We start from the raw sequence: 12,848 nt of genomic DNA, 5'->3' as shown, positions 1-12,848 counted from the left end.
AGTATAGTCTGGGGCCAAGTAAAACCTACCGTACCTTTGGAATAAAAAAAATTAAAACATTATTAATTTCGTGCACGAATACCATTTCTTCATTCCTTAATTGCAGCAAACATCTTTCACAGTGTGTAATGATAGAGACAAGGTATTTTTATGACTCTTCCATTCTTTGCTTTTATCATCATTTTATTAATTTTTAACCCTTTCTGTTCTGAAGTATTCGAATCTCGTTGGCTTATCCCGTGTATTTTTGAATAGAAGTACAGTTATCAGTTCCTCTAAATTAGGTACTCCATGGCACTCTTTTACCCCCAAAACATTTTAAATTATCACAACAGGAGTTTATTCCCATATTTAATATAACTGATGCTACGACATATTCAGAAACGGGTTAAGTCCCATTGAATATTCACATTCACCGCAGGTGACGCCGTTGATATTCTAAAGCGTGAGCAAAATGGCTTCGTGAATAACTACGAAGAGACGAAATGAACGTCGAAAAAAAAGTACTTCACAATTATACTCCCGGCGTCACCACACGCGCGCACCGCACAGTTTATCGGAAATTCACGGGAGGTCAAAAATCCATGAAATGAAAAGGCTTCCCACGTTGGTGGAAAGGGTATTTCAGGTAATATGTTCGATATGTGGTGCATTGCATGCGAAATGGAAGAAAAAAATTGATTTCCACTCTCCGAATAACCGTCTTTTCCCCCAAAAAATAAAATTGAATAAAAAATTAGCGTGGATTTAAAAAATGGGCGGGGGGCAGAGATCATCGGTGTGGAGGGGGGGGGACACGTTCCGGCAGAGCGGCCGGTAGGTTGTTCCCCCTCCTCCTCCTACCACAATAAGTAGGCGAAGCGCGCGAACATGCGATTTCCGCCTCGAGGTCAAGGGTCGATTTCCACGCAGCCTCCCCACTTTAAAAAAAAGCATCCCCCTCCCCTGTTACTCATGCTCATCCTGCGGAAGCATAACAGCCCCAAAGCGGTTCATGAGTTAGCGCTAAAAGGGTGCGAGGAAGGGTCGTACTGGTAGCGGGGGGGAGTTGAGGAACAAAGGTTAAAGGTAGGCGATGGAGTAGGCTGGGGGAGAAGGAATATAAGCCCCCCAATTCCCCACTTCATCATCGCTTCTCTTCACGTCAGCGATACGGATATTGTGAGGACGATTTTCAGTTGAAACCTACCTTTCCCGGCGCCTACATCCGCCCAGCTAAAACGTACATTACCACAGACACAGAACGCGATTCGAGGCGTAATAAGGTTATTCTCTTGTGTATGCCCTATTCCGGCCCTTAAGAGTTTCGGTACGCATTAGAGCTATCAAGTGTAAAAGATCTTCCCAGAATGATTAAACGAACTTGTAAATATAACGGAGCTATACCCCTCAAGAGGGAAATGGACCATATTAACAGACTACGAATTGAGATAACACTTAAAAAATTACCGAATTAAAATTCTAAATGATTAAGCACAACTCGTTTTGTTACAGGCAGTATGCTACATCCCATCACGGTACTCCATTGGATTGAGAAGAGTATCTGAATTATGTGGGTCCCGGGTAGCCCAGCTACTAAAAGTATCATAAAAATATATCATAAATAGTCAAACTTAAGATGACTCAAACTGATGTCCATTATGTTCCGTTAGAATTTCCGGCGAGTCATATAATTTTCTCCATTTTTTTCTCACTCTGCATGTAATTTAAAGAGATACAAGTCTATCCACTGGATAATAAAGGCGTTTAACACCCGTACGAAACACAACTATCTTTGCTGTTTTCAACTCATTCAAGATCCTTTCCTTAATTGGGTGAATTTTGAACGGTCCCTTCGACTAATATTTACGCACAACGAGATATTTTTTCCCCCATATTATTTAATTATTTCTTCGTAACTTTTGCCTGTCTCCATGCCATCTTGAATCCTATTCCCTCTTTCCCACTACCTCACTCAACCTACATTCTCCCCTATATAACGGTCTTCAAGACATTTTATTTCTTTTTTAATATTTTACCAAACATTTTCTGCCTTTTTGGGATTTCCCCCAGAAGTTTCCCTCAGTGCTCACTTTCCCCCATTGGTAATACTCCGGGTTTTCTTTCCCTTTTTATCTACTCCTTTTTCAGCTTCAAAGGCCAGGTTTAAGATCCATATAGCTTTACACTCAATATTAAAAATATAAATTGTCATTTTTTCTAATCTTTACTTGGTATATCTCTCATCGAATATCTTTTCTTGTAAATCCTTCATTCACTAACGCAATCATTTCCCTATTGTGCCCACTACTCGGCTGTTTTCAATGAGCGTTGGTTTTGCAAACGGATACTAGACTATAACCGAAATCTGATGATTATTAGAACGTAAGGATTGCATTTTTCGAAAATGAAGAAAGGTTGATTACAATAAAGTAATCCCATCCCTTCAATCCTTTTCAATTTTAAAGCCGCGTATAATCTCATTCTCAATGCATTTAAGCATAGAAAAGAATATTTCATATTAGACATGTTTCAAGACTCTTCTCGTTCTTACACTTGCTGGTATTGTCCTCAAGAGTTAAACTTGCGTGAACTGACGACAATTTTGATCCCTTTGATCTCCATCTCCGCAAGTGGACTCACCCTGCAGTGGACGCTTGAGAGAGAGATAGAGAATAAGGGCGAGAGAAGTGGAACATAGATAGGAAAAAGAGACGGCAAACACGCGGCTCGACCCGAATTACATTCCTATCCCTTGCTCTTCGAGTCTGCAAGAGCAAAAATAGAGTGTTTTGCAATTGTAATTATGGTCAAAATGGTGAAAATGAGAAAGAAAGACTTCCGACCAATCTCCATCCGAGTTCACACCCAGGTATACCCGTGCTGCTTGAAGCATGGCCCTACTCGAGATCCTCTTCTGCAGGTTGCCTTAGCGCAGAAGCCTAAATTATGGGGCGACAGTCTCATGCAAATTACTCGAGAAGCAAAGCGCTTGCCCGCCTCTGCGCCTTCCTACAGAGAAAATCGTTAAGTTTCTTCCTCAGCACTTTTCCTACACGCCTTACGCTGACATGGTACCTATTCTGAATCTCCTTTCTAAATTATATAAAATGCACTTAAATTAGATTCAAAAATCAGGAGGGTAGATGCGAATTTCCGATTCATTCATTGCAAATAACTGCTTCAGGAGCGCGATTTCCAAGTATCAAATCAATCGATTCGTGCTGATGATTCCATTTTTCGATGACTTCATTCGTCCAAGAAAATGATGTATTTGTAAATCCTTCAAAGCAACATACAGCCCTGATTCCATCTTAAACGATTAATTTCGACTTCGAATCGATTGGAATACATATAGTACTACCATAAATGAACACAATTCTAGTATAACCTATATCACGTCATGTTAAAAAAATGGTTAAAAAGATCTTCCTTGGCGCCCGCAATCCCTGATTTTAAGATTGTTTTTAATATCTGCTAGTCGGAAGTCTAAAAGCTAAATTATTTTTACGTATTAGGTTAAAAAAAACATGAGATATACTGACGATGATTTGTCAAAACGTGGGAATTAATAAAATTATTTTAATGAAGCATGTTTGATTTCCAATATCGATTTATGAATTCCTTAAAATGAAGTCAGCATACTATAATACTACTGAAATTTCAATTGAATTAGCAGTGTTACGATTCATTTCAAAGGCAACGCTACTAATCTTGCACAGATTTCCTCCACCAAAAAGATAGACACGAAATCTGGATTCACTCCAAGGGTCAGCCAGAATCCTTCAGTACCAATAAATGTTTAGAAAAATGTACAAAAAACCAGGATTAAGTTTTGTTTGTAGTTTTTAACGATTATGAGGGAGTTAATTAAAACAAGTATTAAAATATTCACAAGAATTTAGCCTTGGAAATTGAATTAAGGCAGCTAAGAGTACTTTTAGACATGAGCATAGAGGGGAATAAAAAATTACTAATGGAAATGCCTCTAAATGGGGATTAGGAATTATAAGAGGATAGAAAAGTTTGATGGAGAAGGCTTAACTGTTCCACTTTTACACTTATTAAAAAATAACTTTACCATGCGCGTTCGCACGGTAGTTGTGCAACACCTTATCTAATTATTGTGGACAAGTTCTCGAACCTACCTGATCATGACTCTTTGCACTTGAAACTCGAGTATTAAAGCAACTACACAAAATCACAATAATTTTCTCCGGTAAAAGATGATTCCTGAAAATGTTTTCTCGCCGAAATGGAGGAAATATTAAGAGGAAGTTGTGGGAGGGTGACAAAAATAAAATCAGTTGAAAGGAAAGACTAAAAGAATGGACTTAGCATATTTATATGTGCGCCCGGAATACTTTTAGGAATATAGAAACTAAAAGTAAATGATGAATGATTCGTCTTAGGAATATCTAACTTATATTATTTGTATGAATTTGGGAAGACAAAATGAATGTGCAATAGTTTCAGAATCTATCTAAACCATATTTATAGATAACAGACTAACTGCAAAAATGAAAATGCATTGCAATTTGGCGCGTTGCAGATGAAAAACGGTCATGTCTTCACGTTTTCATAGGAATACAGAGCAATTGATACCATCCTTCCAATCATAGAGGAACGCCTTAATCGCGTATGCAATATTAATCTGTTCTGCGATTCCATTCAGTTACAACACTCACAGGTTTAAAATGAAATGTTAACAGAAAACTATATTCAATAAATATATAGCTAGTTCAATTTTATATGTTTTATGAATAAATAATCTTAGTATTTGTACACACAAAAACTTTATTACAATACTACCAGTTTCGACGCTTAGACGATATCAGTTATAAAATACCTATGCTTCGAAAGCGGTAGTACTATATAAAGTTTCGTCTGTGGAAAAACAGCAAGTTACTCATTCATTGACCATTAACATTAACAAAGTAGAGCCTCAAACCATCGAATTTTATGTTTGGATGGCGTGTGTTATCAGTGTAATTAATATCATTATGGTCCATTAAACTTTGATCATCATGGGTTAGCGTTCCCGTTCAGGCAATTAAGACATGGAAAAATTATCTCTTCCCACCTACGTCCTTCTTGACAACACAGGAATTAAAATATGCATATTGACTTTCATTGACCTTCCTAGGAAGAAGCGTAAAGGAATAATTTCAGGCTGTTCTCCGTAGACATTATTATAATTTTAGCCCACTTCCTTATTTATGGAATACACTTCCCTTAGCTCCGCTCAATCTCAACCTTTTACCCTCCAAAAAATGAAATAGGATATAAAAATTAACGCTAGCCCTAGATGTTTCACGTGTATGAAAAAGAAAGTTTCGTGAAGTACTTTGACTTAGGAAAAACATTTTACTAGTCATTTTTAGATACCTAGAGAAGTAGAGAGTTCATAAAATACGTAGGTACTCAAGAACTTCAATTTCAAAATTTTTCCTCACCTCATGACAAAAAAATGACGGTCCCAAATGATTCGATAAGATTAAAATGTGAATGATGCAGAGGTTTTTCCAGAAATTAGTATTTCATCTTTGGTCACAAAATGAAGTCAATAAAGAGGAATATTTTATGAAAATTTTCAGAAAGGATGATATGAAAGAAGCATTGGACGGTTTCTCGTAGATCAAAAATTCATTAGCTAAAGACATGGCTCTTCCCCCCTTCTATAATTAATTACGGTGCTCCACTTGAAGGTCGGTTTGAAAGGAGAGGTCAACGTAAAAGCGGTAATACTAAGCATTAAACCTGACGCTTTTTTAAAAGCCAAATGTCTATTTAAATAACCTTAGAAAGAATTTTTAATTGAATATTGCAATTAATACACCTTTAGCGCATATTAGTGAGAAGTGTTGGGTAATTGAATAAATTGGGATCATTATGACCTGAATGTTTCCATTGCTAGGAGGAATTGAGAATAGTTCTGTAGCTTGGAGAAACGGCCCCAAAATAAGTGCCGTTCCCGTCCCTTTGTCAGTCACATACACAGCTTCCCACGAATTGATGGTATGCAGAATGTCACACTTCGAGGGTATTTTGAGGTTACATCCGAATGTGCAAGGGAACCCTTGCCTCCGTTCCCGGTGGCTCTAGTTTATGAGCTAGAAGTCCACACCTCTCTTATTTAAGAATATAAACTTCGGGCAATGAAGCATGCATCAATTAATGTACATGTTTCACCATTTCACCATCTTTCTTTCGAAGCCTTCCAATCAGGCTCTCTTCGTGATGAAAATCATCTTAAATACGAACCAGCTGCGCGGTTGGGCACTTTGCTGGTGCAGTTTGGTATTCATGCTGCAATATGCATACCACCTAGCCGCGCATGGGCTCAACAGGAGGAATCCAAAAATGGTAAAAGACTTTCAACCATTCTTCCCCTCCCATCGTCACAGTCGGTCACGCCATTTTGGTCTGGTCCCACCAAAATGACGTCATGATAGCCCAATGAGCTCTCCTCTAAATAATTTAAAAGGAAAACCTACCCTTAGCGTGATGGTTAAAATTTTGCTTGATTTTTCAGGCGGGCGTCAAGACACCCGAAAGATATTTGAGTGTCCCAAAGCTTTTTCCAATGCAGGTTTAACGGAACCCGAATAACCTTAAAAGGAATAGAAACGAGATGACTTCCGATATGTAATGTATAAGTATATTTCGGAATTTTGTCAATGTCAACGCTGGGAGTATTAAATATCATCGTTTTACCAAATATGTATCTGTAATAATGATGAAGAACAAAGTACTTCCTCCACTTTCTTTAGTACAAAATTTGTTACTAAGACGGTAGTTTCAGAAAAAAAATCAACAATAAAAGAGATGGACATTGGCCGTGTCAATTTAGTTTATTCAATTTTTTTCGCTATTCGCCATTTTTTTCAGTCTTTCTTTGAACCTCTTCAAACAAATTTGAAAAAATATTTATAAATTTTCGCGGCTCATTAGATTGGGGATTTAATTCAATAGAAACGTAAAGTTTTCCACCTCTTTTTCATCAGCGTATGTTAGCAATGGTCAAGGTGAGTCAAACTCATCGTTCTAAACAAACATGAATGACTTTTTTCATAGACGGCAACAACAATATCTTCATAAAATAAAGGCGTAAAACCTATGAGAAAAAACTGGCGCTAAAAATATTGGTTGAAGAACGGTTTGGACGAGTAAAGGTTTTGCCTGCTGCAAGCTAATTGTTTGCATTAAACGTAAAACTTCTATTGCCTATTACGTAGATACGGTGAGTGCATTCTGGAATTTCCCACATATAGATGCCTATTTTAACTCCTCTGGAAGTATTTTCGCTAATTTAATCTACTGTTTATCTATTATTTCCTGAATTTAAAATATTTTTATCAATCACAAGATAATAGAATACGTGCAGATGTGAGGCTTTTGAAATCCGGAAATGAAGAATAATGAAGAATATTAAGTTCATCAGAGAGACAGATTGAGTTCAGTTTTGTAATTGATGGGAGAAGAGAGAAAGTCGGAAGGTAAATTACGAAGGCCAGAGACAAAATGGACGGAGGAGATAGTCAGAGGAAGAGGGTGCCGAGGATCATTAGAAAGGAGAATCTTGGGACTGCGGCGAAGACGGAGGATAAGAATCGGCATTTTCTGCGAAATGAAGAGGGGTAGAAAGATGGGGAGCAAAACGGGAAAATAAAGCAAATCTAATACCGTTGAGCTTAAAGAGGAAGTACTGATAAGTCAAAAATGGTACTAACTAGTTTTCAGGGATCGTGCTTATCTCTATTCAGTAGACTGCTGGAGATTATGATATCATTTAACTAAAGATTACATTTTAATCATCTGGTTTGTACACAACTTAGCGACCAAACAACGATGGGTATTTGTGGAGGATAAATGAAGTTAGTTACTCTGAGGTCGAGCTGGCTTATTCTTCGATTAACTTTGAAAATTATTCTTTAATCCAAATATGTTGCCGTATTATGACAAAAGCCTACCACCGGCCAAAAGGTCGCAAATAACTCAATGAAACGAGAGGTTTCCTTCATAAAAATGTCAATACTGCTTCCATCGGTATGCCAACATTCAATATCATGAGGCGTGAGGAAAAAACCGTTGTAATATCGCGGAACGACAGGTAACGAGAATCAATTGCATTATTATTCTGAGGAGTAGCAGTTCACCAAGTCTTCGTAGTCAATTTCATTTCTTTAATAGCGGAAGAAATGAAAGATAAAATTTTCCGAGAGTAAACAAACCCCCAATTCGGATTTGGGGCCCATCCAGAAAGTAGGCACGTTAGTCATGATTTATAAACAATTGCTACTTCTGAATTAGCAAAAAAGTAAATAAAGTAACTTCTGGAAGACAGAATGACTGATAGTAATTAGCTACCTACCATCTACCTATTTTGAGCTTCACGGCGAGAATCAAGTTTTGCCCATTAAATAGGCCATAGACAGTACGTATCACAGTTTTATCAGTGATACCCATAACTTTTCAAATTATTTTTGCATTATACGCTCCTTCTATTCACTGTGCTCATTTAATTACTCGTAAAATACATTAACTATGAAATGATAAAGTAGCTGCTATTTTGTGACTCCTAATAATTCAGCCAATCTCTAAATAACAAAGCGCTCCCACAGTTAACGTTTATGCGTAACATATAATCATTGATCTATGAGGCTTTTGGTGATTTGAATATTGTTAGAGACATGCATAAGGGCAACACTGTAGAAAACATTTAGTAAAGAAAGCAATCTGAGATATCTAAAGGTTGTTGGGTAGCCTCCCATCCCTTCAAACCAATCCTATTTTCTGTAATATATTAGTTAGATTTAAGGGATCGGCATGGTAGGGTGGCTAACGCACTGGCTTCCTACCCAGAGGTTCGAATCGTGGTGGCGACAATTATTTTTCAGTGGTGCCCTACGTGAAGTGCTTTGTGGACAGCACTTTGAGTACGACGTCCGTCGGATGGGGCGTTGAGCTGCAGACCCCTTGGCGCCTTTCCATAAGAGTAGGCTAATGCCGACGCTAGATTTCTTTCCACACTTCATCCTTTCCTGTCAATCCCTAATAGCGCAAATGACCTCAGCTTTCGATCTCCTCCCCTAATAACTACTATTACCACTGCGTGGTTGTAAGCAGGAACGACTTAAACATTAGGCGTTTGGAGTATGTGCCTCTTCAAAAAGTATACTCTGACATGCTCTCTTGTTCAAAAGGTATCTCGGCTTTTTTGTTTTTTCAAAAATTATTTATTTATTCATAAATATTTATTTTGTCCCCTTCAAAGTAATACCCTTTTGATATTATATACTTGTGCCAACATTTTTTCCAATCTTCGCAGCACTTCAAAAAATTATTTTTTTGTGATCTTGTTCAGATCCTCCTTGGATGAGGTCTTTATCTCGTCAATCGTAGCATATCGTCGTCCTTTCATGGGCCTCTTCAGTTTCGGGAATAAGAAAAAGTCACTGGGGGCAGATCTGGGGAATACGGTGGCTGCGGCATCATTATTGTGTTGTGTTTGGCCAACACTCCGCGCACAAGTAACGATGTGTGAGCAGGGGCGTTGTCATGGTGCAAACGCTAATTTTTGTTCTTCCACAAATCCGGGCGTTTTTGGCCAATTTCTTCGCGCATAACTTGAAGGTAATATTCCTTATTTACCGTTCTACCCTGTGATAAGAACTCATGATGCACCACGCTGATGCATTCGAAGAAAATTGTAAGGAAAACTTTCACATTCGACCGAACTTGGCACGCTTTTTTCGGTCTTGGCTCGTGCTTCAGCTTCTATTGGGATGATTGAGCTTTAGTTCCCACGTCATAACCATAGACCCATGATTCGTCACCAGTTATGACCCTCCCTCTGGAGCAAATTTGGGTTGTCGCGGACAGAGTCCAACTCCTCATCAGCAATGTTAATGCGTTGCTATTTTTTGGTCGAAATTGAGCAATTTTGGTACGAATTTCGCGGCGACCCGTGTCATGCCCAAATCATTGGTAAAAAATCGAATGGCACGAGACAATTGATATGTTTATGTCCCTGGAAACTTCTCTAAAGGTGATTCGACGATTAGCCAATATTATTTTCTTCACTTCATTAATGTTTTCGTCTGTTGTTGACGTGCTCGTCGCCCGGCACGATCTTCATTGTTCTCATCTTCTCGGCCCTCTGAGAATATTTTGTGCCACCAATAAACGTTGTTTGGGTCCAAGGTAGCTTCTCCATATGCCACAGTCAACATTCGAAATGCGTCCGCGCACTTAATTTCGTCTTTTACACAAAATTTGATACAGATTCTTTGATCCATTTTTTGGAACAGGCAAATATCGAAGTCAAGACAAAACACGTCCAAACAAAACAGCTGCCAACAATTTACTGAATATTCAAAATGGCCAGACTTTTCGGCCTAATTGACGGACATAAGTACCAACATAACGCCACAAAAGATTGAAAATCAAATGTACGTAATCCGCAAAAATTCAAAATTCGCGATACTTTTTGAATAGACGTCATACACTCCCTGTGATACTTCTAGCCTTCTGCTACTAAGGATCCACAAATCTGAGACTGTTATCATAAATTTAAAATTGCTCAGTACTATCCGGAAAAAAGTAAATCATACTATAAATTTTGAACTTCTAAAGAAACAGAAAAGTAATCTAAACTGCTCTACCAGCAACACGAGGGTCATCCGGAAAGTAGTACCCGTTCGTGAAATAAAGACACAAAAGTAAATATTAACAAACATAAAAAATTTTATTTGAAAGAGGATACTTTAAACTACTTCTCAACATAATCTCCAAGCAAATTAAGGCATTTGTCATAACGTGTGACAAGTTTCTGTACTCCTGCTGCATAGTCCTTCGCCGCCAGCTCATTGAGATACGCGAGGGACCCATCTTGCACAAATTTTTGCATAATGCAGATGGTGTTTAACAATTTCATGAACAATTGTTCGAGAAACATTGGGAAAATGCTCACAGATGTCATCAATTGTGACGCGCCGATCGTTCCTCACGAATTCGTCAACTGAGCTCACCAGTTGGTCTGTAATGACAGACGGTCTCCCCGAACGCTCATCGTCGTGTGTGTTCCCCCTCCCCATGTTGAAGTTGCGACACCACCGCCGAACAGACGACTCGTCCATTACATTGTCTCCATACACCTCCTTTAATTGGCGATGAATATCACATGGGCGAACGTTTCTTGCATTGAGGAATTTAATCACTGCCCTCACTTCACAACTGGCGGCGTTCTCAATTTTTTTAAACATTGTAAACAATCACAGAAACAACACAGGCAATGCTAGCGTCACGCAACTTGGCTCAGAGAAGGCAGACAAGCCACTGAAGCTATCTGACCTCGTCCAGCGGCTACTCGCGTCGTCAGCACTTCATGCGGCACGAACGGGTACTACTTTCCGGATGACCCTCGTAGATTTTCTGAGAACACTCATTAGAAAGGTTTGAAGTCGCATACCCCGCATAACCAACAAATTTCATTGAATAAAAATAACAGGAAACTAGGAATACAAACTTAAATTTTCCTTTAATGCTGATTTCTCTTTCCTAATCTCTTATATGCATTATTGTAGAACATATTATCGTCCACGATTGTATAATTTCTCTAAAGTCGTATCTTCTTTCAAAGCAATAATTAAAAATACAACATGCAAAGTGAATCAAAAACTCTCCGAATATAGAACCGCAACGGTGTGTCCCTTAAAAAAATCTAGGCTTTATATTATTTAAATTATTTATATATTATATTATATTATTTATATTATATATATTATATTTATATTATTTATATTAACACGACCATAGCTTCAAAATAAAAATAAGGACTCAAAAAACAAATAAGAAAAAATACTCTTTTTTAAATAGAACTATAATTAATTGGAACCAGCTGCCTGAAGGTTTGTTTGAGCCCTTTCCATCCAATTTTAGAAGTTTTAAGTTGAAATGTAAAGCAGCCACTGGGTAATAAACTTCATTGTAGTTATGAAAATATTGTTTGTATGTGATGTGGACGGCATTTTGTATGTGATGTGGAAGTTTGTTTGTATGTGATGTGGAAGTGTCATTATGTAAAAATATTTTGTCTCTTATCTGTTTTTATGTGTTCGTATGTAATTTTCGTTGTAAGAGTTATCTTTGACCCAACTTGACCGTTGCCACCAGGAAATTCGCCTAATTGCAACGTAATTGTGTAAATAAATAAATAAATATTTTTGACTTGGCCAAACTATGTTTCGATCATTATATTAGACATTACTACTGTTTTCCTTCAATCTGGCAATGGAACGCATTAGACTCTGGATAACGCCAATGGATGCTGAATATCTTACTCTCAACCACATTCAAACTAACAAAGACTATCAAGACTATGAAGTTTAAGTGGGTTTCTTCGAATTAAATGCAATACAAATTAAATATATATAATGCCAGAGTCCCACTAAATAATCACAGAAAACAGTTTTCAAAGAGAAATAAAGGAAACAAATCTTAATCTTGATAGCACATAAATTTGAAATGTAATTTGTTTCTTTGTTCGGGAGACATCAGATCAAAACGCTATGGAGCAAGGGCATCTTATATGCAAAAATAAGCTGAAAACACATAAGGTAACACAAGATAGTTCCATTTTGGATACACTTTTCTAGCTATTTTTGAGCTTGAAAAAATCTAATTAAAAAAATATTTGTCACGCACTTATAGCAGTATAAGTTTTTGACAGTAGAAAGTATCGGGAACAATTTTTTTTGGACGTGATTGCACGTTGCAGCGCGCTCGCACAGCACAGGCTTGGTGATTTGGGGGTGTAAACTTCAATACGCGCCAAGCGCCTGCGAGTGTCCATTCAGGCTAGATCG

Source organism: Hetaerina americana, unplaced genomic scaffold, assembly GCF_022747635.1.
Source record: "Hetaerina americana unplaced genomic scaffold, ioHetAmer1.1.p SCAF_6, whole genome shotgun sequence".
Classification (NCBI taxonomy): Eukaryota; Metazoa; Arthropoda; class Insecta; order Odonata; family Calopterygidae; genus Hetaerina; species Hetaerina americana.
This window is presented reverse-complemented; position numbering follows the sequence as displayed.